We start from the raw sequence: 27,054 nt of genomic DNA on the forward strand, positions 1-27,054 counted from the left end.
CAATACATCCGTCCGTTGACTGATCCCCATTGACTTTGAATGCGGACGGACGCGCAATGCATTGTGGAGCGCCCTTCCTTTTCAAAAAGTTGAACAATTTTGGCAGCGACGGATCCATCATCCAATCAGATCGTGTATGCAAATGTAAGCACTGTGACACTACTCGGTCTCTGACGACCCTGGAAAGCTCCCCCATCCGTCAGCCACGCCTCCTGACGTCCTTTGACTGACGGTGCACGTCCGTTGACTGATCCCCATTGACTTTGAATGGGGAAGGACGCGCAATGCATTGTGGATCCGTGTGCTGAAGGCTCCGTCAAAAAGTTTAACATTTTTCAACTTTTTCAGCAGCAACGGATCCGTCATCCAATAAGATCACGTATGAAAATATAAGCACTGCGACACTACTCGGGCTCTGACGACCCTGGAAACCTCCCCCATCCGTCAGCCACGCCTTCTGACGTCCTTTGACTGACTGACTCACTACCTCCGTCTGTCGAAGGATCTCATTGACTTTGCAAGGGGCGCTCGCGAAATGCATTGTGGGTCCGTCCGTTCTGTCTGAGTCAAAAAGTTGAGAAATGTTCAACTTTTCAGGCAGCGACGGATCCGTCGGCCAATCAGACTGCGTTATGCAAATATACGCAAGGAAACTGTCCAATGAAGTCGCCTATGTAATTCAACCCGGAAGGACACATGGATACGTCAAAAAGACCCCATCCGTCAACGGACGCATCGGAGGTGACTTGTGTGGGCTTGGGACCGTTAAATATCTCAGGATGCATTTCGCATTCCTAAGTTATAAAATATCTGTATGTAAGCTATAATAATAGGCTATAGGCAAGGCAAGGCAACTTTATTTATATAGCACTTTTCATACACAAGGCAGACTCAGTTTTTTATGCTTTTATTTACGTTTTTGTTTGTGTCTACTACGCAAGGAAACAATTGCTACAGTAGACAGGCTTTACTGGACGTTGGTTTCCACAGAAAATCACCGGTCACAGCCGACTTTCACTGCCACAACAACATCCCGGACGAGATAGCGAGACCACCAGGCTCTCCGTGGATCGTAATCAGCTGCGGCAGGCGGCGCCGACGGAGAAGGGTGAGGAAGCAGAAGCGGGGACGTCGCTCCGGCCTCCTGGCAAGACTGAGGAAAGACCCACATAAGCCTCCTCTACCGAGTATGTTCCTCTCCAACGCAAGATCTCTGACCCACAAAATGGACGAGCTGGAACTACTCGCCAACGGTAACCGCTATGTACGAGACTGTTGCGTGTCTGTAATATCTGAGACATGGCTTCACCCGTCGATCCCGGACGCAGCCGTACAGCTGGGGGGGCGCACCGTCCACCGCTGGGATCGCAACAAAGACACCGGTAAGAGCAGAGGAGGTGGTTTGTGCATCTTTATACACAACAGCTGGTCTATAAACACAACAACTATAGACACACACTGCTCCCCGGACTTAGAGTACATTACAGTTAAATGTCGCCCATTTTTTCTGCCCAGAGAGTTAACAGTAGTGCTAATCACGGCTGTTTACATTCCTCCCGATGCCAACGTTGGCATAGCTCTCTCTCTACTGCTAAAAGCCATAAACACTTAGCAGCGTGCTCACCCCGACGGTGTTCACATCATAGCTGGTGATTTTAATCAGGCAAACTTAAAGTCTGTCCTGCCGAAGTTTTATCAGCATGTGAAGTGTCCGACCAGAGGGAAAAACACATTGGACCATGTTTACACTAACATTAAACATGCTTACAAAGCCATACCACTACCTCACTTAGGCCAGTCAGACCACCTCTCTCTGCTCCTTACCCCTGCATACACCCCTCTCAGGAGAAGTGCACCACTACAGACCAAAACCATCACCACGTGGCCTCAGGATGCACTTTCCCAACTACAAGACTGTTTCCTACACACTGAGTGGGATGTTTTTAAACACCAGGACCTGGCTGTCCACACAGAATCTGTACTTTCCTACATCAAGTACTGCGTGGGAAACGTCACAGTGGACAAACGCATTTGTGTGTTCCCCAACCAGAAGCCCTGGATGACCAGCCAGGTCCGGACGCTCCTCAAGGTCCGCAACGCCGCCTTCAGGTCTGGAGACAGAGAGCAGTACAGCGCTGCTAGAGCCGACCTGAGGAGGGGAATTAAGAAGGCAAAGGCGGACTACAGGAGGAAAATAGAGGATCACCTCTCTGAAAACAACCCACGGCAGGTGTGGCAAGGCATTCAACAGTTGACAAACTACAGGGGACGCAACACCACAACTGTGAACTCAAGTATCTCGCTGGCAGAAGAACTGAACTTCTTCTTTGCCCGCTTCGAGACATCAAGGACATCACAGACCTCAGCTTCATCACCACCCCAGCCCCCACCAGCTCACAGCACCCACTCACTGACTGTACAGGTCCAGGATGTGAGACGTGTGCTTAGTGGAGTCAACCCCAGGAAAGCTGCCGGACCAGACAGACTTCCTGGGAAGGTCCTCAAGGGCTGTGCTGACCAGCTCTCACAGGTCTTCACAACAATTTTCAACCTCTCCCTGACACAGGCCATCATCCCAGCCTGTCTGAAGTCCTCTACCATCATCCCCGTACCCAAGAAATCAGCACCGGACACTCTGAATGACTACCGCCCAGTAGCACTCACACCCATCATTATGAAGTGCTTCGAGCGGCTGGTCCTACACCACATAAAAGCCTACCCCCCCCCCCACCTTAGATCCTCACCAGTTCGCTTACAGAGCGAACAGATCCACCGAGGACGCCATTGCCATAGCCCTTCATGCTGCGCTGAGTCACCTGGAACACCGGGAGAGCTACGTCAGGATGCTCTTCATTGACTACAGCTCAGCCTTCAACACCATCATCCCGGCTATCCTGGTCTGCAAACTGTCAGCTCTGGGTCTCGACCCGCTCACCTGTTCCTGAAATTAGTGACTTCCTCACAAATCGACCCCAGAAGGTGAAACTCGGTCCCCACTTCTCCTCCACCCGCACCCTCAGCACAGGCTCTCCTCAGGGGTGTGTGCTGAGCCCACTCCTGTACTCTCTGTACACCTTCGACTGCAGTCCCATCCACCCCAGCAACACCATAGTGAAGTTTGCGGACGACACAACGGTGGTGGGACTGATCTCAGAGGGAGACGAGTCTGCCTACAGGGATGAGATCCTGAAGTTAACATCGTGGTGTTCAGACAACAACCTGGCATTGAACATCACAAAAACTAAGGAGATCATCCTGGACTTCAGGAAAAGCAGAGCAGACCCGGCTTCCCTCTACATCAACGGTGACTGTGTAGAGAGTCCACACCTTCCGCTCCCTGGGCACCATGATCTCTGCTGGCCTCTCCTGGACTTCCAACACGGCGGCGGTCGTCAAGAAGGCTCAGCAGCGGCTTCACTTCCTCAGGGTGCTCAGGAGGAACAACGTGGGAGAGAAGCTGCTGGTGACCTTCTACCGCTCCACCATCGAGAGTCTTCTGACGTTCTGTATCTCAGTGTGGTTTTCACAGTGCACTGAGGCAGAGCGGAAGAAACTCCAGGGAGTGGTAAACACCGCACAGAGGATCACTGGCTGCCCCCTCCCCTCCCTGAAGGACATATACATCTCCCGCTGCCTAAGCAGAGCGGAGAGAATCACGAAGGACAGCTCCCACCCTGGCTTTCACCTGTTCGACCTGATGCCCTCTGGCAGGCGCTATAGGTCCATCAGAACCAGGTCTTCACGGTTCAGAGACAGCTTCTTCCCAAAAGCTGTATCCACCCTGAACACACACATGCACTGACCCCCGACTGACTGACCCCCCCTAACCTCCCACTGCTGTATTGTACTTTACTTTATTTTACTTAATTATTTATTTTACATTATTTACATTTCTATTTGGTATACTGTTGTTCTTGTTCTATTTATATATTTATTTATTTTCTCGAATGCACCAATTGGGAAAGCTTACTAAAAATGTTGTTGTACTTGACTCGTGCAATGACAATAAAAGGCTTTCTATTCTATTCTATTCTAGACTCAAAGTGCTTCACATATAAACATTGTCATACAATAAAATAAAATAATAGATAAGTAAAAGAAAAACATATACAAAGAAATGGGTAAAATAGAAAGTTAAAAAGGCATTTTAGTATTAAAATAGAAAATAAAGGCAAAGTTAAAAAAGCTTTTTAGAAAGTGCAATGTATTTAAGATTTAGCAGAAAGCTATAGCAAACATAAAAGTCTTCAGTCTTGTTTTAAAGGTGCTCAGAGTTGGGGCAAGTCTTAAATCCTCTGGGAGTTTATTCCAGCTATTTGTTGCATAGTAACTAAATCCTGCTTTCCCATGTTCCCATAATTAACAGATTGGTCTCAGAGGATCTTAGTGGTCTAGAAGGCTGATGTAGTGGAAGCATATCAGTTAAATATTTTGGGCCTAAACCATGTAGGGATTTATAGGTTAGCAACATGATTTTAAAATCAATCCTCTGACCTACAGGAAGCCAATGTAACGATTTCAGAATTGATGTAATATGATCAAATTTTTTGGTCTTTGTTAGAACTCTAGCAGCAGCATTCTGAACAAGCTGAAGCTTCCTCAGAGTTTGTTTTGGGAGACCTGTAAGGAGACCATTGCTGTAATCAAGCTTACTAGTGATAAAGGCATGTACAAGTTTTTGTAAGTCTTCGGTGGACATGAGCCCTCTAAGTCTTGCTAAATTTTTAAGGTGATAATATGCCGATTTTGTAACTGATTTGATGTGACTGTCGAAATGTAAATCTGGTTCTCCATGATAACCCCTAGATTTCTGGCTTTGATTGAGGTTTTCAGGGACAAAGAGTGAAGGTGTTGGGTTACTTTAAGCCTTTCCGTTTTAGAACCAAATACAATTATCTCTGTTTTGTCCTCATTTAGTTGAAGGAAATTTCGGCACATCCATACTTTCACTTGCTCAATGCACTGGCACAGCAGATCCAGGGTTTCCCCAGGTTTGATCAACCCAAATTTAAGACTTTTTTTAGACTTTTTTAAGACCACTTCAATGAAAATTAAGACCTACATCGCACCCATTAGGCGGTCGTAAAACCCCAGTGCATATGTTATTCATGTTTTTTTGGAACATATGAAACATTCATGTCAATACATTAATGAATGTGCCAAAGGATAAGTGTGCACTAGGGCTGTCACTTTTTATTCGAAGTTCGAATATTCGTTCGAAGGTGGGGTGAAAAATTCGAATTCGAAGTGTAATTCTCCATTCGAACTGTAAAAATGCGCTATAAAGAAGAGAGCGGCGAGTGGCTTCTCCTCAATAAAGCGGCCCTCCTGGATCCCCGCTTCGTCCACCTTTCCCCTGCACAGAAACATCTCGTGACTGAAAGCCTCTCACACGAGCTCACTGAAACGGAGACCGACACTGATCGTCGCACACGACAGGGAGAAAAGTCCGCTGCTGCGCTGGGCGCGATGGGCAGCCTGTTTGGGGACTTATACAGCACGGCTGACAGAAGCAGCTGCAACGGTAACGGAGAGCTGCGAGACTACTTGTAATTTTCTTTCCGTAAGGAATAAAACGAGCAGCATGCCGTTTTGGAGGTCGGCTTCACAGATTGTTCGTTTATATAGGCTGCGACGCTGCGTGCCATGGACGACATGCGCTCCGCATATCGCGCTCCGAGCAGTTATTGTTAATGTGTAAAAGACAGCCGCACTTGTGTGTGGCTGCGAAAAAGTGACAGCCCTAGTGTGCACTCACCAAAGAGCCAAACTGAGGGCCTAACTCAAGGCCTAGAGGCCTGATGTCTCTTAACTAGTTATGACCATGTACCCAGCAATGATAAAAGATTAAAAAAAACAATACACAAAGTGATGGTGTGAAAGTGTAGCTGTATTTTTGGGTTAAATGTCAAACTTTCAACACACAATATAAAATGTAAACAAACTCAATGAAAATGTCAGCAATTGCATTGCTTCAACGCACAATATAAATGAACACTCTGAACAGGATTGCTTTCCTCTGATGCATAGACGCTCTGATGATAGAAAAAAAAAGAGGAAAGAAATGGAAGAAAAAACATTTTAAATGTTAAGGCAGTTAATGGTTATGTAGCATTGCGGAAACGACCCATGAAAAGTACGGGTGCAATAGTCTCTGTAAGTGTATTGTTTTATAATCAGGGTAACATTAAACAAAATAACATTAAAATCCTACAGGTTTCTAAGCTCAACACCTTTGGCAACAATATCTACATCGATATTTTTAAGTTCAGCCTGTTTGTCTCTGTGGCTTCTTCTAAAAGCATTCGATTTCGCAATTAGTTCAGCCATCTTGCTTCCTTGCTTTCCTTCTGCCTGCTCTGCTAATTTGTCTGCATCCCTAGCCAGGTTGTCAGACACTTCCTGAATGGATGCCCTTTTCTTTCTCAAGTTTTGCAATTGCTCAACTGCTTTCCGTTTAAAGCCTTGTGCTTCTGATAACTTTTTGTTTTTCAGTTTCAAGATAAATTCTATACCTGCTCCTTGCAGACACAACAGAGGACAGAAGTCCTGGTGTCAAGGGTACCTTCAAGACGCCTCTGTGCAGTGTTAGATATTTCCACCTCTTTATTCACTGAGAAGCCCCTTTCAACCGTGGCCTGTCCATGTGAGAGCAATAGCAGCTTCTGGATGAAAGCCCACATCTGGGGGTAAGGATGACTGATGTAAGTGTGGAGGAAAACATCCAGCCGCTTCTCCAAAGGATTGTAGGCAAAGAACTCCTCCCTCTCCCTCACGTCCAATGAAAACTGTGCAAACTGCTGGATGATTAGGTCACCTGAGGAATGAGAAAATAATGTCAGTGTCATGCACAGTATAAGAAGAGGTTCAAACAATATGACTCAGTTCAGTCAGGACAATCTTTTTTTAATCATGAAAGGAAACATTATGTACCGGCAGCAATTCCTCCATCCAACTGCTTGTCCTGGATAAACTGTTTAACTAGGCCTTTCATCTGGCTCTGACAGAGTTCAGGAGCGGTGTACATCTTGGCTGGATCAAGACAACTCATCTGTCTCACTGTCGGGTATTTCAGAGGGCTTTTGTCCTGAAGCTTCTTCACTATTTTGATCAGACCCTCCATGCACTCCTTTCTGAACACAATAACAGAAAGCTCTCCAGTTGCCTTACTCTGTTTCTGAAGTTCCTAATACAGGGAATAAGAAGAAAATGAGGAAAACTGAAGTAATGGTCCCTCATCTCCCCTGATAACTAAACCAGTTAACCAACTGAGAACACCAAATGACTAAAAAGCTAAATTTCAATGATAATAACTTAGACTATATCTGGATTTATAGAACCAAAAAAAAAATTGACCCATACAACATACCTTAATGGCATTTTCCGCTCCAATGCCAATGTCAATGGCCCTCACAGGCTTCGTTGCCTCCTTTTCGGTGACATCAAGACGGACTAGTTGAGCAGGGGTAGCATCTCGGAGAAGGTCTATTTTAACAAATCTCCTCAGCAAGCTCTAAATAAATTGAAGCACGACAAAAAACACGTGAGTTTATGGAATACTACTACAGACAGAGATTAAACATTTGGATTTGTCACAATATGGATACGTAATCTGGATTACTGCTATGAAAACCAAGCCAGTGATGAACAAAAGTCCAAATAATTAACCTAACTTTACTATATGACTAGTTATTTAAATCACATTTACAACATGAACAAAGAAAATCACTCACCTTTAATAGTTCTGCTAGGTCGTGTGCGATGAAAGGCAGGACCGGCTCATCAGTTTGATATCTCGTTAGAAATGGTGATACAGTTCGGCATACTGCAGTGAAAAACTCCAGCTTGGCTATTACGAAAGGATCTTTTGCTGCCACTTCGATGGTGTCGAATGATGAGGTGGCTGGATTGTTGACATCTTTGGTTCTTACAGCTGCTACATATTTGAGAATGTTGGGCCATATTTGGAGGGCTCTTTCGGCAACAGGCAAGTTTTCAACCCACCGGTGCCCACAAAAGGGTAGGGCGAAAGTGCTTGATTTCATCACAGCGATGAAGTCCTCCCTTTTTGCTGGCACATTTAAGAAGATAGTGTGAAGAGCTCTTAATATCTTCTCCATTTGCCATGCGTTGAACCCTGCTTTGACAGAATTATGGAGGGTATGGAGGCCGCAAGTCCCGACCACTGCCAGCTGCTTCCCGCCATAATGCTCACCATGCTCCCGCTGAAGCAGCTCTAAGAACTTCCAGTTAACATTTGGTCCATCCATTGAAATCGAAACCATTCTCCGCTGATCAAGATCAGTGATACATTCCTGGAGATGATCATAAAGATGAGATTTTTGTTATTATTATTATACAAATTGACACAATGTATTTTCATACACAACGGCAGGTTTTTCACGATTGCTTTTGTGCATATCTCAGAACAGAAGGCATTTGGCCTTTGTTAAAAGCAATGAAAAAGCACTACTGTGTTGTAAAAGTAGGCCTACTAGAATGTTGTGGAGGTTGAATAGTAGTTTCGAGAATTTCAATTCTAATTATGTGAACTGCGTCAAGCGGAACATCACAATGCCACTAGATGGCAATGAATCGTCACTACATACAGCTGCTCTAAAAAGAAGCATGGCGCTGTCACGTTAAAATTGTACCGGGGGCGAAAATTGTACCGGCCTACGTCATCAGTTGTTAACATCTTGACAACCTGCCTGGCAACAGACGACGCGATCGTCTGTTGCCGGGCAGGTTGTCAAGATGTAAACAACTGATGACGTAGGCCGGTACAATTTTAACGTGACAGCGCCAAAATGACTGAAATACGGAGGTTAGTTACCGCCAGCTAGTAGTTATCAGAATGTGAACTAGAACTCACCAGAATATAACAATAGATAAAACCTATAAAACCTAAAATAAAAATGAGTATAACACAACAGTAATACACATTTAGTTTAATTAACCAAGCTTAATAAAAAGAAAACACTTACTTTAAAATGTTTCAGTAGGTCCACAGCTTTTCCATGACCCATAAACTGAGAGCCAAGATATCTCGAAGCAACTTGGTCGCCACTCCAGTAACGGAGGTGGATGTCCAATTGCTTCGTCTTGGTCGTCTTGTTAAGACTTTCGTCGAACATGACGACGAATCCACCACTTGCCTCGTTGACCTCTTTAACTAACTCCTTCGTAATGAATGGAGCCAGCCCGAACTTTGTAATGTACGAGGTCTTGTTCTTGCCACTGGTGAACGTTGCAGCTATTTCGGAGTCCGAGAACATAGCCTTGAAGAGTTCGCTTATCCCTTCATTCGAGCTATACGAGTGGTGGTCGCTAATGGTTTTCAGAATCCAGATCACCTCTGCCCGAAGTGTCGGGGCTCCACCGACATTTATCACACCACTGCTCGGCCCTTGTGCTGTTGCTGTAAGTGTTCGAGGCGATGAAGTCTGGCTCGTTCGGTGCTGGTGGTCGACAGTGGTCAAGTTGCTAGCGCTTACAGGTGCATTCGGAGGTTGTGCCACGGTGCAGAACTGAGCGATGGGCGGCTGGCTGTGAAGGGCATGCGACTTATGTTTTGCGCTCTTCATGTGAGACTCCAAAGCGAGATGACCTAAAGTGCTTAGCTTGAAAGTCATCCGACAGATACAGCATCGTGCTTCGAGGTCGGTTCCCGGCATCTGCCTCACCCAATCACTGTACCTAGCATCCGAAAGCCACTGCGCATTAAACCGACACTTCCCCATGATGTGGCATCTCCTCTCGACTGATTGTTTGTTGAGATTGCCGCCGGCCGGCTCGAAAACCAAAAGTATTGTTACTCCAATAAATGAGACGTTCTCTGACGTTACGCAAAACGCCCCCCATTTTCCCCTTGCGTTACAGTCCGGTTCACTACGAAAACATATCCTAGTAGGAAATTTAAGAACTTCTTTAAAAAATTAAGACTTGGGTAACGCAATTTAAGACTTTTTAAGGCCTTAATTTAGGAATATGAAATTTAAGACATTTTTTTGACTTTTAAGACCCCGCGGCTACCCTGAGATCTATGGGCCGATAGTCATTTGGTGATAGCGATACATAGATTTGCGTGTCATCAGCATAGCAATGATGGTCAATATTGTTATTTTGCATGATTTGCCCTAGTGGGAGCATGTAGATGTTGAATAAAGAGGGTCCTAAGATCGAACCTTGTGGGACGTTGGTTGATTCTGATACAAAGTCGAACCAATTTAAGACGGTGCCTGAAAGCCCCACCCAGTTTTCTAACCTGTCCAGAAGTAATGTATGGTCTACAGTGTCGAATGCAGCACTGAGGTCAAGTAGCATTAGTATTGAGGTTTTGCCAGAGTCTGTGTTAAGACGGATGTCGTTTACAACTTTAATAAGGGCGGTCTCAGTGCTGTGCAAGGGTCGAAATCCTGATTGGAAGGTGTCATAGCAACCAGTTGATGCCAGGAAGTGATTAAGTTGCTGGAGGACAACTTTCTCAATGATTTTACTTATGAAGGGTAGATTTGATATTGGTCTGTAGTTGTTAATAATAGAGGCATCTAGGCTCCGCTTTTTTAAAAGGGGTTTAATAACTACAGTTTTCAAAGCTTTTGGGAAATTGCCTGACTGGAGAGAGTTGTTAACTATCTGCAATATGCCTACTGCTAGGCAGTCGAAAACATTCTTAAAGAGGTTGGTAGGTATAGTATCAAGGCAACAGGTGGATGGCTTTAGTTGTGTCACAGTTTCCACAAGATTTTGAGAGTCTATAACATTAAAGCATGCCATCCTTGCCACGTTACTTTTGCCTGGACAGGGTGGTAGTCCAACATTTTTGTTTGAAGTGGAGATATTGATGGCGCGTCTGATACCTTCAATTTTATCAGTATAAAAAGCTGCAAACTCATTGCATTTCTGCGTGGAATGGAGATCAGGTGGAATTTGTGTTGGGGGGTTGGTCAGTCTGTCAACAGTTGCAAATAGGGTTTTTGCATTATTAGTGTTGGTTTTAATGATATTGGAGAAAAATGTTTCTATAGCATTTTTTAAGTCTAAATTGTAGGCACGGAGGCTCTCTTTATAGATATCATGTTGAATATGAAGTTTTGTTTTACGCCAGATGCGTTCAACCTTCCTGCATTCTTTTTTCTGTGCTGTTACAGAAGCAGCTTTTCTCCAGGGTGCCTTTTGCTTTCCAGAAATCGTTTTAACCTTATAAGGTGCAATGATATCTATGACTTTCAAAATTTTCAAATTAAAGTTTTCTACAAGATCATCAGCAGAACATGGGTTTAGAGGTGGTAGCAAGGAGATGGCCTTTTTAAAAAGTACATTAGAATCTTCATTGATACACCGTTTTTTGACAGGAACATTTTAAAAGTATAACAAAAATGGAGGCCTATTCATTCAAAATATATACAGACTATTATTTTAACCTTCCTGTCGTGTTCGGGTCAAATCCGACGGATTTCCAACACACACACACACACACACACACACACACACACACACACACACACACACACACACACACACACACACACACACACACACACACACACACACACACACACACACACACACACACACCTTTCAGACTGAACAATTAGGTGTCCTCTCTTTCCCGTGCTTATGTACCTATCCCCCCCACGTGAATAGGGATCATTAATATTTATTGATATCGATACCATTTTCGATATTCCTTAACTTTTCTATTAATACTTTTCTATTAATTGGTGGAAATACGACACGTTTTTAGTGATAAGGAAAATATTTAGGTAATAAATAATTACATTTTAAATTAAAGGCACCCAGTGCAACTTTATGTAAACATTCAATGAAAAATAAACATTCAATTTCTAGTCTTTTTTACACGTAGTAAGTTTCAATAACTCCATACCATTACATATCGACATTCAAGGAGCAAAGATGAGACGTCGTTGTGTGGTGAGAACTGATAGAAAATCGTAAACAACAACAATCGCCGGTGGGGAGAAGCCATTTTTCCATTGACTGGAAGCCTGCTTTATTTATTGTAGGTTACAAAAAATAAAGAAAATGGCGGCATTGTTGTTGTTATCGATTTTGTATCAGTTCTCACCACACAACGACGTCTCATCTTTGCTGCTTAAATGTCGGTATGTAATGGTATGGAGTTATTGAAACTTACTACGTGTAAAAAAGACTAGAAATTGAATGTTTCTTTTTAAGCCTCGAAAGTTGCACTGGGTGCCTTTAAATATGTAATTCTTAATAAATATTGACATCAGTAGTTTTAATTATACATAATAAAATGATTAGAGCACTATACAATTGTATTAGTAACACAGAAACATGAGTAATACAGTATTACTGATGTTTCTCACCAAAAACTCAATTTACCGTTTCTCTATGTTACATTTGAACGCATCATGATAACCGTCGTTTTACTGAGCCAACCTCAACACATCGTCACGCAGCACATCTGAAACTTTATTTACTTTTTAAGATAACTAGCTTGTATGCTACCGATTACAACACCAATTTCACAATTGGATTACTATTTTTAACTGACGGGACTAGCGACAATGTCTGTGTGTGCGATTACCGTTCGTACTTTGGGTGGATGATTAAGACAGGCCCGTCTGTGGTGCGACAGGAGACGGAGGAGACAGGAGGACTCTTTTCAATTCGGAGACAGTCGAAGGTACTGCATTTGGCCTTTATTTGATGCACAATGCTAATGTGCTTGGCCATTGAGATTGTTTTCCCCCCTTTAGAATAAATGATTTTCGCCCTTTTCAGCCATTCTCGCGAGCAAAGTTAACCGCCAGACTTCACTTGTTTTACATGAAATACATGTTTGCCGTGACGCGACTCGAGGGACACAACATTACGTTACAGGACAAAAAAAAAAATGAATGAGCGACGGGACTCGATAGCGGTATCGATTAGCCCAAACGTTAACGATTTTCGGGTTTTGAAAAAAGTGGAACCGGGTCCTTGATAGAACCGGGTTTCGATCCCCATCCCTACACGTGAACCACACTTTCAATACAAAATGTATGATATCTTCTCACAGATCCCCTATATATAGCTTGCTTGTGCATTGCTCTTATTTTACTATGACCACAATGAGTCAGCGCCCGATCAGACGATTTTCTGTCAGAGAGGCTCTTGACCTTTTTTTTCAAACTGATGAAGAGGGGATTGAAGTTGAACCAGAAATAGAAGAGGAAGTCTCAGAAATATAAGACAACAATCCTGATTTTGATACAGACCATCATGAGATCGAACAGTCAACATATGGCGAGGAAGAGGCCCCTGAGGAAGAGGCCCCTGAGGAAGAGGCACCTGGGGAGGGGGCACCTGGTGAAGAGGCCCCTGGGGAAGACACACCTGAGGTGGAATTCCAGTCCAAGGATGGCAACTTGATCTGGTATTCATCCCCCCAGGACAGAGGAGGCAGAGCAAGAGAGGAAAGTATCATTAGGATGATGCCAGGGCCAACACGGTATGCAACATCTCGTGTGGATGACATCAAGTCCAGCTTCCAACTCTTTTTACCAGAGTCCATTGTGGAAATTATACTGGCGATGACAAACCTGGAAGGGGGACGTGTGTTTGCGGACACATGGAAGACATTGGACCAGGTAGACCCCCAAGTGTCTGTTGATTCTAGCAGGAGTACATCGGTCCAACAATGAGGCTAGAAAAAGTCTGTGGGATGCAGAGTCAGGGAGGCCTATATTCCGGTGAACTATGTCCATGCAGCAGTTTCATATCCTCTCAAGAGTTATCAGATTTGATGACAGAGCTACACAACCTTTCCGCTGGCGAGACGACAAACTGCCTGCCATCAGGAACGTTTGGGACAGGTGGGTGGAGCGCCTACCACTAATGTACAATCCAGGCCCTGAGGTGACAGTGGACGAGCGCCTGGTCCCTTTCAGAGGTCGCTGTCCATTCAAACAGTACATCCCAAGCAAACCAGGCAAGTATGGGATCAAGATCTGGGCAGCATGTGATGCCAGGAGCCGCTACGCCTGGAATATGCAGGTTTACACAGGGAAACCCGTTACTGGAAGGCCAGAAAAAAAACAAGGCATGCGTGTTGTGTTGGACATGACAGCCGGTCTCAAGGGGCATAACATCACATGTGATAACTTTTTCACATCACATGGGCTTGGTCAGGAGCTGCTGAAAAGAAAGTTCACCATGGTGGGGACAGTGAGGAAGAACAAGCCTCAACTTTCCCCTGCACTGGTTTCGACCAGAGGGAGAAATGCACTATAATCCAAATTTGCTTTCACTGACACAGTCTTGTGTCATATTTGCCCAAGAAAAATAAGAATGTCATCCTGATGAGCGCTCGACACAAATACGCCGCTGTCAGCAAAGCAGAGCACAGGAAACCCCAGATCATCCTGGACTACAACAGAAACAAAGGAGGAATAGACTGCCTTGATAAGGTAATGTATATTTTCATCTGTCATGCATTTGATTTACTTGTATTCATGTAAAACATTTTGTGTAAGACAGATTCAATATTGTTTCAAATCTAGTCATTGTTTTTTTCATTGTAGCTTACTGGTACATACACCTGCAAGTGAATCACAGCTCGTTGGCCTGTGGCAGTGTTCCACAACATCCTTGATGTGTCTGCATGTAATGCATATGTGGTGTGGTCAGCGATTGACCCAGTCTGGAATCAGGGGAAATGTTTCAAGAGGAGACTCTTCCTGGCAGCTTGGGAAAGCTTTAGTGACTCCTCTAATTCAACTGCGCCAGGACCTTCCCCGCACACCAGCCTATGGCAGTCTGGTGAGGAGTCTGCAAGCCCCAGCCACTGCCCTGGCCTCTCTCCCCCCAAAACAGGGGCAGAAATGGAAGAGATGCGAGCTCTGTGCCCCTAGAGACAATGAGACAAGTCTTACATGTTTCAAATGTGATGCATACGTTTGCAAGGCACACTGCGACCTGATTGCAAAATGCCACTCCTGTGTTTGAACTGTGGCATCCCGCCCCTAAAACCTCGGCCCGGGCAGGTCTGAGGAACAGTGGTGAACGGGGTATACCGCCTCCACCCACCAGCCGGCGACAGGGAGCACCCCGTCTTTCCCCCCAATCAGCGAGATGGGGGGCCACCCGGCGGCTGGGAGGAGGAAGACCCGGAACCGGCTTAAAAGGGACCACGGAGCGGGAGCAGGGACACGTCGGGCTTACGCAACCCACCCGAGGACTAGAGGCTCACGGAGACCCTAGAGCGAGAACGCATCCTGTGACTCAAGCTAAATAAACGCCAAGTTCGGCTTAACCCATCGCTTTCTCGTGATTTGTACCTGGAACCCGGCTCATTCGAGGAGCGGGTCACCACATATGGTGGAGAATGCAGGCAAATGCTCTCCCCCTCTGCGCCACCATCACGCCATGCAGAATCCGGACGGAACCGCGGCGTCGGCCGCCCAGCAACAGCAGCGGGAGACCTCCGAGAGCATCGCTCTGCTCCGCGAGGCCGTGCTGCGGCTCACCCAGCCCGCCGTCCGCACCGCGCCGACCGCCGCCCCGACCAGCCGGCTCACCAAACTGGGACCCGACGACCACGTGGAGGCGTACCTCGACGTCGTCGCCCAGCAGGCGAGCCAGGACCTGCCGGCGGAGGCTGCGGGTGACGCGTCCATGACTGGCGGTTCGATGTTCGGGGAGCTGTACGGACACAGATCGCCCAAAACCGCCGGCTGGTGAAACGGTGGCTGACGTCGGGAGAGGGACCCAGCCCTATCGACAGGGTAATCATCGACACCAACCTGCGGCAGCTCCCGCCGGACGCCCGACGCGTGCTGGCCCACCACCATCCCGACACCGTGGATGACCTGGTACGGCAGCTTGAGAACTGGCAGGTGGCTCAGCACCTCAGCGCCAGACCCGTCTCCACCCCCCGACGCGTCGAGACCCGCCGAAACCCAAGGGGACACGAGACCGGGGCCCCGGCTCCCACCCTCAACCCGCCGAGCGGATTGCCGGAGAGTCGAGAGGGGTGGCGCTGCTACGAGTGCGGCCAGCCCGGCCACATCGCTCGCTACTGCCCGGGAGACCGGGACGTGTCAAGCCATCGGCATACGCGGGCCAGGGGGCGGGCCGAACCTGTATGCTGGCGACCTGTTGGACGCAGGGGACATCCGGAAGTCCGACCATCCCGGCGCGGGTGATGAACCGAGACACGCAGGCCCTCCTGGACACCGGCAGCGTGGTTACCGAGAGAGGACAGCGTTCTCCACCCCCGGGGGGCTGTATCAGTACACCGTCCTCCCCTTCGGAGTACATGGCGCCCCGGCAACCTTCCAACGGATGATGGACCAGCTCCTTAGGCCCCACCAGGCCTACGTGGCGGCCTACATTGATGATATTATCATCTACAGCCCGAGCTGGGATGTCCACGTCCGCCAGCTAAGGGCCGTGCTGGGGGAGCTGCGAAAGGCGGGCCTCACCGCCAACCCGGCCAAATGTCGTCTCGGGCGGGATGAGACGACGTACCTGGGGTACCAGGTAGGGAGGGGAACCGTACGGCCACAGGTCAGTAAGGTAGCCTCCATACGGGACTGGCCTCAACCCTGCACCAAGAAACAGGTGAAGGCGTTCTTGGGTCTGGTAGGCTACTACCAGAGCTTCATACCCGGGTTCGCTACGCTGGCCAGCCCCATGAATGACCTGCCCCGAGTCACCTGGTCGGAGGCAGCTAACCGGGCTTTCGGGACTCTTCGCGAGGCCCTGTGTTGAGAGCCGGTACTGATAACACCTGATTTCACTCTGACAGTGACACCCACGACAGTTCACACGGACGCCTCGGAGGTGGGACTCGGGGGGGGGGGGGGGGTCTGGTCCCAGATCCGGGCCGGAGAGGAACACCCCATAACCTTCATCAGCAGGAAGCTCCTTCCCAACGAGCGAAACTATTCAACCGTGGAGAAGGAAGCCCTGGCCATCAAATGGAGCCTCGGGAAAACTCAGGTACTATCTCCTAGGGAGGGAGTTCACCCTGGTCACCGACCACGCCCCCCTGAAGTGGATGGCTGGGGCCAAGGACACCAACGCCCGGGTGACGCGTGGTTCCTGGCCCTCCAGAACTTCCGGCTCAGGGTGGACCACCGACCGGGCAGGGAGCACGCCAACGCCCTGTCACGCCGGTATGCCTGCCTGGGGGGGTTCCCCGGAGACCTTTCTCGTACCTGGAACCCGGCTCATTCGAGGAGCGGGTCACCACAGAACACACACACACACACACACACACACACACACACACACACACACACACACACACACACACACACACACACACACACACACACACACACACACACACACACACACACACACACACACACACACACACACACACACACACACACACACACACGTTGATGTTCTGTGAATATGGTCTCTGTTTTGATTTTTCGGTCTTTTTTTTTTTTACAATAATTCCTATTGTAACTCCTATTCACTGCATTTATTCATGTAAAAAAGTAGTCTGAGGCATTGTTTACAGGTTAAAAGGGAGTTCAATAAAATTTGGCAATGATCATTGTTTTTTTTGTTATTGTAAGGGCAGTTAAAACAGGCCACCGGGAGCACCAAAGTAAGGGGAGAGAAACGAACACGACACAAAGGTTAAATGAAAGAAGGGTTTTGTTTTACATAATTTGTTTATATTGTATAAGTCGCTGATGGAGGAAACGAATCGCAACGGCAATCCCGGTCGGATCCATCCGGTCGCGCGCGCGTGCGTGTGCGTGTGTTTCTATTCTCGCTCGTTCGTAATTCTTATATCAATAGCCTCCAATAACATAATAATAGGCTATATAGGAACATTGAGAAACGGCTATCTCATTGTTTTTTTCAAGCCACTGAATGTTTGTTCATAGGGTACAGCTGGTGTGCCGTGTGAATACGCATAACTTTTCATTTATATTCATTCAAAATATTAACATACTATTTTAAAACGAAAGAGGCTGGTCTTTTGTTTTATATAGCCTAATTTGTAAATATTGTTCAGCCTATATGCCTACATGAGGCCGTAGCACAGTTAACAGACGAGCTAAGGTGGTGACGTCTTCGAGTCCGCTGCTGTTCCAGTTGTTGTTGTTGCAGGTGCGTACTCGTCTCGGAGTTTTGTACTTGGAAGACCGGACTTGCCAAGTGCGAACTTCCAAGTCCACGAGTCCGCAGTTCGCGTACTTGGTATTGAGAATCGGCTCATGTGTCTCTGAATGAACCACGTGTTGACCTTAACCTCTCTCCGAGTCATACCTTCCCGAAACCATGACATCAGAGGACTACCAGCGCGTTTCATTGTGTGAAGACCATGTGCTCGACTGATCGCCAGAGTTGTCCGATTAAAGTCCGATATCAAGTTATTTATTTAAAAGTGTATCTTTAATAAAGCCCCATTAAATTATTGATCAGGCCAATTATTCATTTAAATAAGGTGATCATATCTGAGTACAAGTCAATATATTTGAATACTCATACTCCACACAAAAGTACATGGACCTGACTTATACGTGGCGGTAGGCTTCGAATGATAAACGCAATATAAACCTCCTGGTCTCCAGTAGTAGTCACCCTGATGATGCCAATGATGTCCATTCAAAAAGTGGGGCAAAGCGCGCGTAGAGTTAGTTAGATGTACTTTCGGTTTCTTGAAAACACCATATATAAGTTGCTTTACAGATTCGTAAAGGCTTACGTTTGTATCTAAATAATATTCCCCAAAAGCCTTTTTGTACTAATAGCAAGATTTCATCGTTACCTGCTCAGTAGGCTGTTCTGCAGTGCGTCCTGTCAAGTCGCTGGTTAGGCGCGGACGGAGGAGGAGGCAGGGCTTCAGAAGAGGAAATGGCACGTTCGCGCCCAAGTATTTGACTGTTTCCCAAAGTGAAGGCTGCAGCCTTGCTAGAACACTTCCTTGCTAGTCGCGTCCTATCAGAGCCCGTCTACGAAGAGCCTATGCACTTCCTATACGCCCCATTGTACCGATCTTGGTTGTCGTTCCATTAGACATCCACTGGGGGTGATCGTGGGCGAGTCCAGATTAAATGGGAGTCTATGGGCCTAGACGTCTAAATATATCTCTTTCACCTGCTTGTCGTTCAAATATTGCAAATTGTATTGTAGATTCCGCAAGTTCAATATAGATTATAGTTCAAAAGCCAAATGAATGTGTACTTATGTCCTTTCGATTTCTTACAGTTTGGGCCGTTGTTGGCCGTACACGCTAGCATTCTGCTAATGAATGCTGATTGGTCAGGGACGGACTTGCGACTGATTACGACCAGAGACCCCTCTTGATGGCATCTGAAGCTGAAGCACAATCGGACGACTCTCCGTCGAAGTTTATTTTTGCGTACTGTATTTATATTTTCCTGCAGGCACTTTTATTTTTTATATAGTTATGTATGGTGAAAGTACATGGGTATAAATGGAATTTCTTCCATTTCTTGTGTTCAGTGTTCAATGTGTTATATACATGGTACGGTATGACAACCTTAAATAATACAGTCAATGTCCCGCTCAATATCATTTCATCTGTCATTGTCTGTTTTTCGAAAAGAAAGATAGTTAAAAAAAAAAAAGCCTATAAATGTGCAATGATAAACTGCTCCAACCGTGGAAACGGATTGTCATTTTTTTCGTTTCCCAAGGACAGAATAAGGTAACGTTCTTGCTTGCTCCTGTATGAATGGTCCTAGGCTACCTGAAGCTGCACCTGGTAGGGAATGTTGCGCTGGAGCCCGGGTAAAATCGCACATGGCTATAGGCTTGATTCCACCGGAGGCGTACGCGCCGCGGGACGGCTGCGCCGCGGTCACCGCTGCTGATCGCTTCCACTCTAATCAATGAGACCATTTCCACCGGGCGCGCCGCGGAACGTTTCAGCAGCGTCCCAGGAGCGGCGTGCCGCGCCGCGGCGCTATCTTTCCGTCCAATTCTATTTTTGCCGCGAGCCGCTGCTAAACTGCGTCAATTTCGACAGAGCAGGTCGAGCCGGGCAGGAAGTGAAAAGTAAAAGCCATAGAGCATCCGGTAAATTTTCAAAATAAAACACAATACTCATGTAACTTCACATCAACATTATTACGTCATGACCGGTGGCACCAGCCAGGTCAGCAGTCAATCAATCAAAGGGTCTCAGAGGGTCGGCAACATGGACGACGAGAGACTCATTGTCGAAGTTCAGCAACATGAAGTCATTTATGTACCAAATCATCCTTTTTATAAGGAAAATGTCAGAAAGGACAAAGCGTGGCATTTAATTGCAATGGTTTTGGGAGTGGAAGGTGAGTACATTAGGTTTAGGATTATCGCGTGATCTCGTGATCTCGCGTGAATGCGGCTGTCTCGCAAGGGAGCGCTAAAGGCCGATTTAGGGTCGTTTTAGACGCAGAGACGTAAGCACGTAATTTACACAAGGGACTTGTTTTAGACAAGTTTTGATTTACGGTTCCTTTAAGGTTCCTTAAGGATTGCGCGTGTTGCAAGGGGATTCTCCGCCAGAACAGTAGGGGGAGCAACTTCCATCTGTGGGCGTGGAAGTGGAAATCGCTGGCTTGTTTATATTTATGCACTTCCAGTATTTTCGACGAGAGTAGCAGTAGCTAAGTTTAGGTTAGCGGTCTTTTTCCACACTCTGAACGATGTTAAGGTTGAGTCGAAGACAGTTGAGGGAGCTGGAGCTGATAAGCATTGAAAAGGATGTGGTTAGCTGGCCAATCACAGTCTTTGCGAGCTGCGTAGGGCCGTAGTGTTTTAGTGTTTTAGTCGCATAGTCAGGAATTTTGGGCGACGCACTTAAGCACGTAAGGGGGGATATTTTACCGCGCAAGGGGGGGTTATGTATCTTACGTGCTTACGCGTTACGTCTAAAACAGAGCATATATCGGCCTTAAGCTGCCGTTACGCGCCCGGTAGGAATGGACGCAGGGCAGAGGACGCAGCCGTTCCGCGGCGCGTACGCGTCCGGTGGAATCCCGGTGTTATTCAAGTTGCACGCTAGACATTCTCTAAAGTGTCAAGACTCAAGCACTTAACTTACCTTAACCGATTGTTCCACACAAATTGTTTCTTAACGATTTAACAACTTCAACATCTGCTATTACTGTAGTTTTTTTTTTGTAGGACTTGTCCACACCAGGAGCGACCAAAGCGTCAAAGACGCTTTGGTCGCTCACAAAGTTTCGCTGCGAATATTTCTGTTCGCTTTGGTCGCTCAAGTCGCTCATGACGTACAATTCAATTATGCAGACAAATTTAAAGGAGCCATCTGCTTTTAGTACAGACAGCCATATCAAAGAGTTAACTCCCATACACTTTGGCCATATTGCCGAGACGGTTTTGCTTGTTGGATAAAGTGCTTCGACAACAGTGATTCCCCCCAATATAAAAAAACTCCTAAAATGTAGGCTAATTACAACCGAGAACAAAAAACCCTGCGTGCTGTAGTAGGCTAGTTAAAATATGTTTCACTGATCTCCATCTGCACTCATTCGTCGCACTCAAAACAAATAGACATTGGCGCACATGGCTAATTTGCATACGTGCACAGGACTGGTTGGCTCCGCAAAGCAAATAATGGAACATATCTATCTATCAACGCGTGTCTATTTTTAATGTGATGTATTGTTTGTATGTCCAGTCAGACTTGTTCTGTGTGGTCTTGTAGGCTACTGTCCTGTGTGGGCCGAACCACCTAAATGGATTCCCGACGATTTGTGTCGTTTGGTATTAATAAAGACTTGACTAGGCTATCTATCTATCTAGACCATTGGTTCTCAAAGTGCGGCCCGCGGGCCAATGGCGGCCCGTGGAATCATTCCTGGCGGCCCGCAATGACATACATAATTATGTAAGTTATAAAAAAAAAATCAATATTTTTAATCAATATTAATTTAAACAAATATAAATAAATATAAAGAGAAAATTCGACTCTCTCTAGCTTTCAATTAAATCCTTTTACATTTTTTAGTTTTAATCCGGCTGTACATTACTTTGAAAGGGTGAACCATCAGTTTCATGATTTAGACCTCACTTGACCTCACTCCCAGAGGTCCACGGTGCGGGTGCAATGTTTTTTTTCACCACTGGGATGCTGACGGCGTTTCCCACCAACATTTTTTTTCCTTTGGCGGCCCTCAGTCAAATTTTGGGTTCCTAAAATGGCCCTCAGTTGTCAAAACTTTGAGAACCCCTGATCTAGACTATTTAATTAAGAATTATTCACCTCAGGCTCCGTGAATAGTGGGGAATAGAGGGATAAAAGACAAGAGATATATTGTCATTTATCCCTCGTCTTGTCGATTAGTTTGTTTATGTGACGATTTCAAAAACTTTTTGGGTTTTGTTTAAAGCATGCTACACGCGATTGGTTGGTTAGATTGGTGGCATGGAAAGCAAATGAAAATGATTCCCGCTTAAATACGAACGTTCTAGATGTATAAATACTCCCGCTTATCATCACTTGGTATCCAAACCACTATGGCGTTTCGATCTCTGAACTGAAAAAGGGTTGGGTCGTACAACACCGGGTGCCCAGTTACAGCCGCGATTAATACTTCAGCCGACATTTTGTTCAGTGAGTGAATAAAGGTAGGTAGGAACCAAAGTGCCTGCCGGTGTTCCCTGGGATCCACGCAAGCGAAGAGCGTCTACATTCCGATTGGCTGTCAGTGTTTGGCCGCTGAAGCGTGTCATAGGCATTTGCATAAAGTTAAAACGTTTTCAACTTTTTTTTGACGCTCTGGTCGCTCAACTTTGGCCGCTGGTAGCGTTGGTCGCTTTGGTCGCTTTGGTCGCTCTTGCCCATAGAAAGTGAATGACTTCCGGCGATTTGGTCGCTCAATTCGCTTCTGGTGTGGACGTACAGTTACTAGGTCATGGGCTAATGACCTTGCACAGTGGGAAAACCATCTACACCACTTGTCAATGATTTCTATGCATTCACTGCATTCTATGCATGCCCTGCAACACATTATAAGCTACACATCTAAAAGTAAAAAGGAGATATACAGTGGGATTAAAACATTGCCTTCCGTTGACTACTTGTTATGTGGTATACACATTATTATGGGAGGACTGGACACACACACACACACACACACACACACACACACACACACACACACACACACACACACACACACACACACACACACACACACACACACACACACACATACTTTTCTGTTGTGTCTTTGCTAGTCTCCGGAGCTCAGGAATACTAAGCACGAAATCAGGGGATATTTAGAATAGAGAAAAATGTGTGATTAATCGCGATTAAATATTTTAATCGCTTGACAGCACTAATATATATACATATAAAAACCTGCGTGAACACTCACTCCTATATATATTAGTGCTGTCAAGCGATTAAAATATTTAATCGCGATTAATCACACTTTTTTTTAATATTCTAAATATCCCTTGATTTCGTGCTGCTAGCCTTTTAGTGAGATCAGAGAGTGTTGAGAAGGACAGTAATAAAATATATTTGGTAAGATGGATATAAGAAGAGAGGTGAAAACTTAAATTACCCAGGCTTTTATTTGTTTCAATTACTGAACTTTCGAACAAAACTCTTGCTCTGCAAAGATGGGAAATACTACAACATTCATTATTTAAACCAGTATGAATATTCCTACCGTACGTAGGCCTATACACATTACCAGGCTATCAAATAACACACACATACACCCATTGGCGGAGTGGTAATTGTGAGAGTCGGGAGAATTCCCGGTGTGTTGTTAACATTTCGGGGCTGTCGGGCTGATTACTGCGGGATAATAATATTGCGTTTATAAAAGTTCCTTGCAGCGCCGTCCGGCAGCCTGAGCTGTGCATCCGCAACCTCTCAATCACTCAACAGACGCAAAACTCACAAACTGTGAACGTCGTGAAATCATTATTGCATGCCACTTCATTCATAAAAAAAATTAAAACATTCGGGAGCATGCAATAATACTAATTATTCTATAGAGGTCTAGACTATGTGCGCAGGCCCGCCTTCTCCAGTGAACCAAGAAATCCTGCGCAGTGACGAATGGGGGTTGACCCGCTCGGTTTTACACAGGAAACTTGCGACCAAACCGGCTTGGCAGTGTAAAAAGACCTAGCCTACATCATCCTGCCCAACAATATGGGCAGGATCTAGTCCAAGCTCTCCTATTCGGGTCAGCAATAGCAGTGCGTCAAAGCCTAGCCTCTGCGTTTGAATGATAATACATGAATGGAACGTTGCATTTTTAGTCTACAAATATTCTAGACTAGAGAGAGCGCGCCAATCAATGAAACCTTATGCGGAATCAGATAAAGTCGGCTCTCCTTGTTTCAGAAATCAGCACCTAGTTGTCACACAAGCTATTTTTTTGATTTTTGTAACATGGAAGGGGGGAAAATGCTGTGAAAAAATGTACGCACAGTGCATTCAGGATTATGGATACATATGTCGGCCTAGGCCTAATCAATTGTGTTTTAATATCTTTAGCATTCAAATTATTGCAGTCTATTCTTTTCGTAGGCTACTCTGCTGTTGGCCTTGATGGGGATGCTTTTTAACCCCATTTTCCTGCGACATTCCTGCGTCTCCCTCAGTACGGAGCCCATTTCAGCACCGTGTCAGTAGACTGTTAATCCTACGAACATTGTGAGTGCAGTGAACGCGCGTTCATGATTAGAGGAGTTTCGGGAAACGCTCCAAAGAAATTCACGATGGTTTGCAAGATCCATCGTGAGAATGATCGTACAAGCGAAGATCCATCGTTATCGGGAAACGAGGTCCAGGCTCGAACAGAGTGACACACAAACACACAGACACACTTTTAAGGAGTTTTTCACCCGCTCCGTATCCTTGCCCCAACAAGTTTGTGCGGCGTGCTTGTTGTTTGGTTTCCGTTGTAGCTAGATCCGGTATGGTGTTGGAGTTTTTCTAACGACACCAGTCTATTCTTTTCGTAGGCTAATCTGCTGTCTAGCAACAACTTAGTTTTTCTAAGTTGTTGCTAGACAGCAGGTGAAAAAACTACAACGTAATTAACGCTGTTAAAATTGGTTTGCGTTAACGCCGTTAATAACGTGTTAAACTGACAGCACTAATATATATATGTATATATATATATATATATATATATATATATATTGATGTATATCGAAAAACAGTCACCCTCAGCCCCACCATTTCGTTTTATATGAATAAAAAATATGTGAGGATGCTGTTGGTGGACTATAATTCAGCCTTTAACCCCATAGACATCCCCCAAGCCTGGAGAGCGAGCTCAGGGACACAGCCATTGATCCCAGCATATGCTGGATCCTTTACTTCCTGTCGGGTGGAAATCAGGTGATGAAGATGGGTTCTAAGATCTCCGCCCCCTGGACCATCAGCCCAGGAGCCCTTAAGGGTTGTGTCCTGAGCTCCCTCCTCTCCTCTCAGTTCACCCTCGACTGCTTGGCCACTCACAGCTCCAACATAGTGATCCAGTTCACCGATGACATGCCCATGACCGGGCTGATCTCTGACGGGACGAGACGGGGCGAGGTTGACCACCGACTCCGTATGGCCAGGAACTCAACCTCAAGCGACAAGTCCAAGGAGACGTGGTGGACTTCAGGAGGAAGAGACAGGCACAAGACTTAAAATCAACACCATTCACCAACAACTGGCCTCATCTCGCACCCCCTCTGATGACCCACCCTGGATGATCACCTCTGGCCAACCTCTCATCAGCTCCCTCTCTGACTTCACCCTAGTAACAGAACAGACCGTTTCAGAACTCATCCGCAAAGCCAAAACCACCACCTGTCAGCTCGATCCTCTTCCCACATCCCTTGTCAAAGCATGTCTTCCGTCCATCTCCCCCATGATTACCAACATAATTAACTCCTCCCTCACTACTGGTACTGTACCCCCCACTCTCAAGCTGGCTGCCATCACTCCCATCCTGAAAAAACCTGGTGCTGACCCAACTGACCTTAACCATTACCGGCCCATCTCCAATCTCCCTTTCATCTCCAAAACACTTGAAAGGGTGGTTGCCGCACAACTACAGTCCCACCTCGACACTAACAATCTCCACGAACCGTTCCAATCTGGCTTCCGTCCAAAACACAGCACTGAAACAGCCCTAGTCAAAATCACCAACGACCTCCTCCTTGCAGCCGACTCTGGTTTACTCACCATTCTCATCCTCCTCGATCTCAGCGCAGCATTCGACACCATCTCCCACCCTCTGCTCCTGGACCGCCTAGCTGGTATTGGGATCACTGGTGCTGCACTCTCCTGGTTTACATCCTACCTCACCGGCCGTCAACAATTTGTTCAACTAAGCAACCACAAGTCCGGGTGTTCAGGTGTCTCACTGGGTGTCCCCCAGGGGTCAGTATTGGGTCCACTCCTCTTCACCACTTACCTCCTCCCGCTGGGCACACTCCTCCGTCACCATGGGGTCCATTTTCACTGCTACGCTGACGACACACAGGTCTACATCTCCACCAAACCCACCGCTGCCATCCCCCCCACTTCCCTCATCACGTGCCTGGAAGAGATCCGGAGCTGGTTGAGCAGGAACTTCCTGAAACTCAATGGAAACAAGACCGAGGCCCTGCTCATCGGATCCAAATCCACCCTCACTAAATCACAACACACCCCAGCTCCACTCATAATTATCGATGGATTCCCAGTACCCTTCTCCTCCAAAGTCAAGAGCCTCGGCGTCATCCTGGACAACACCCTCTCATTCGCACCCCATATTCACAACATCACCCGGACTGCATTCTTCCACCTCCGCAACATCGCCAGACTCCGCCCATCACTGACCCAATCCAGCACTGAAATCCTAGTTCACTCATTTGTCACATCACGCATAGACTACTGCAACGCCCTCCTCACCGGACTCCCCACCAAACTCATCAACAGACTGCAGATCATTCAGAACTCAGCCGCCCGGATCATCACCCGCACCAAATCATCTGACCACATCACCCCTGTCCTCATTCAACTTCACTGGCTCCCAGTACACTACCGCATCCAATACAAAACCC

General features: G+C 46.3%; 1 protein-coding gene and 1 pseudogene across 2 annotated transcripts in view; one reads left to right on the forward strand and one right to left on the reverse strand.

Moving 5' to 3' along the window:
- The window catches only part of LOC132453308 (equilibrative nucleoside transporter 2-like), a 43,770-nt gene extending 24,861 nt beyond the window's left edge, over positions 1-18,909 (reverse strand). Inside the window, exon 1 of one of the 2 annotated variants that reach the window (XM_060046144.1) lies at positions 18,776-18,909. The gene's annotated coding sequence lies outside the window, so the exon portion shown is untranslated. Of the gene's footprint in view, positions 1-13,250; positions 13,387-18,775 lie in introns of those variants that run through there. The other variant, XM_060046145.1, reaches the window with a different exon arrangement.
- Positions 1,190-14,979, forward strand: LOC132453693 (piggyBac transposable element-derived protein 3-like; annotated as a pseudogene).
- Positions 18,910-27,054: the final 8,145 nt, after the last annotated feature.

This window comes from Gadus macrocephalus, chromosome 3, assembly GCF_031168955.1.
Source record: "Gadus macrocephalus chromosome 3, ASM3116895v1".
Classification (NCBI taxonomy): domain Eukaryota; kingdom Metazoa; phylum Chordata; class Actinopteri; order Gadiformes; family Gadidae; genus Gadus; species Gadus macrocephalus.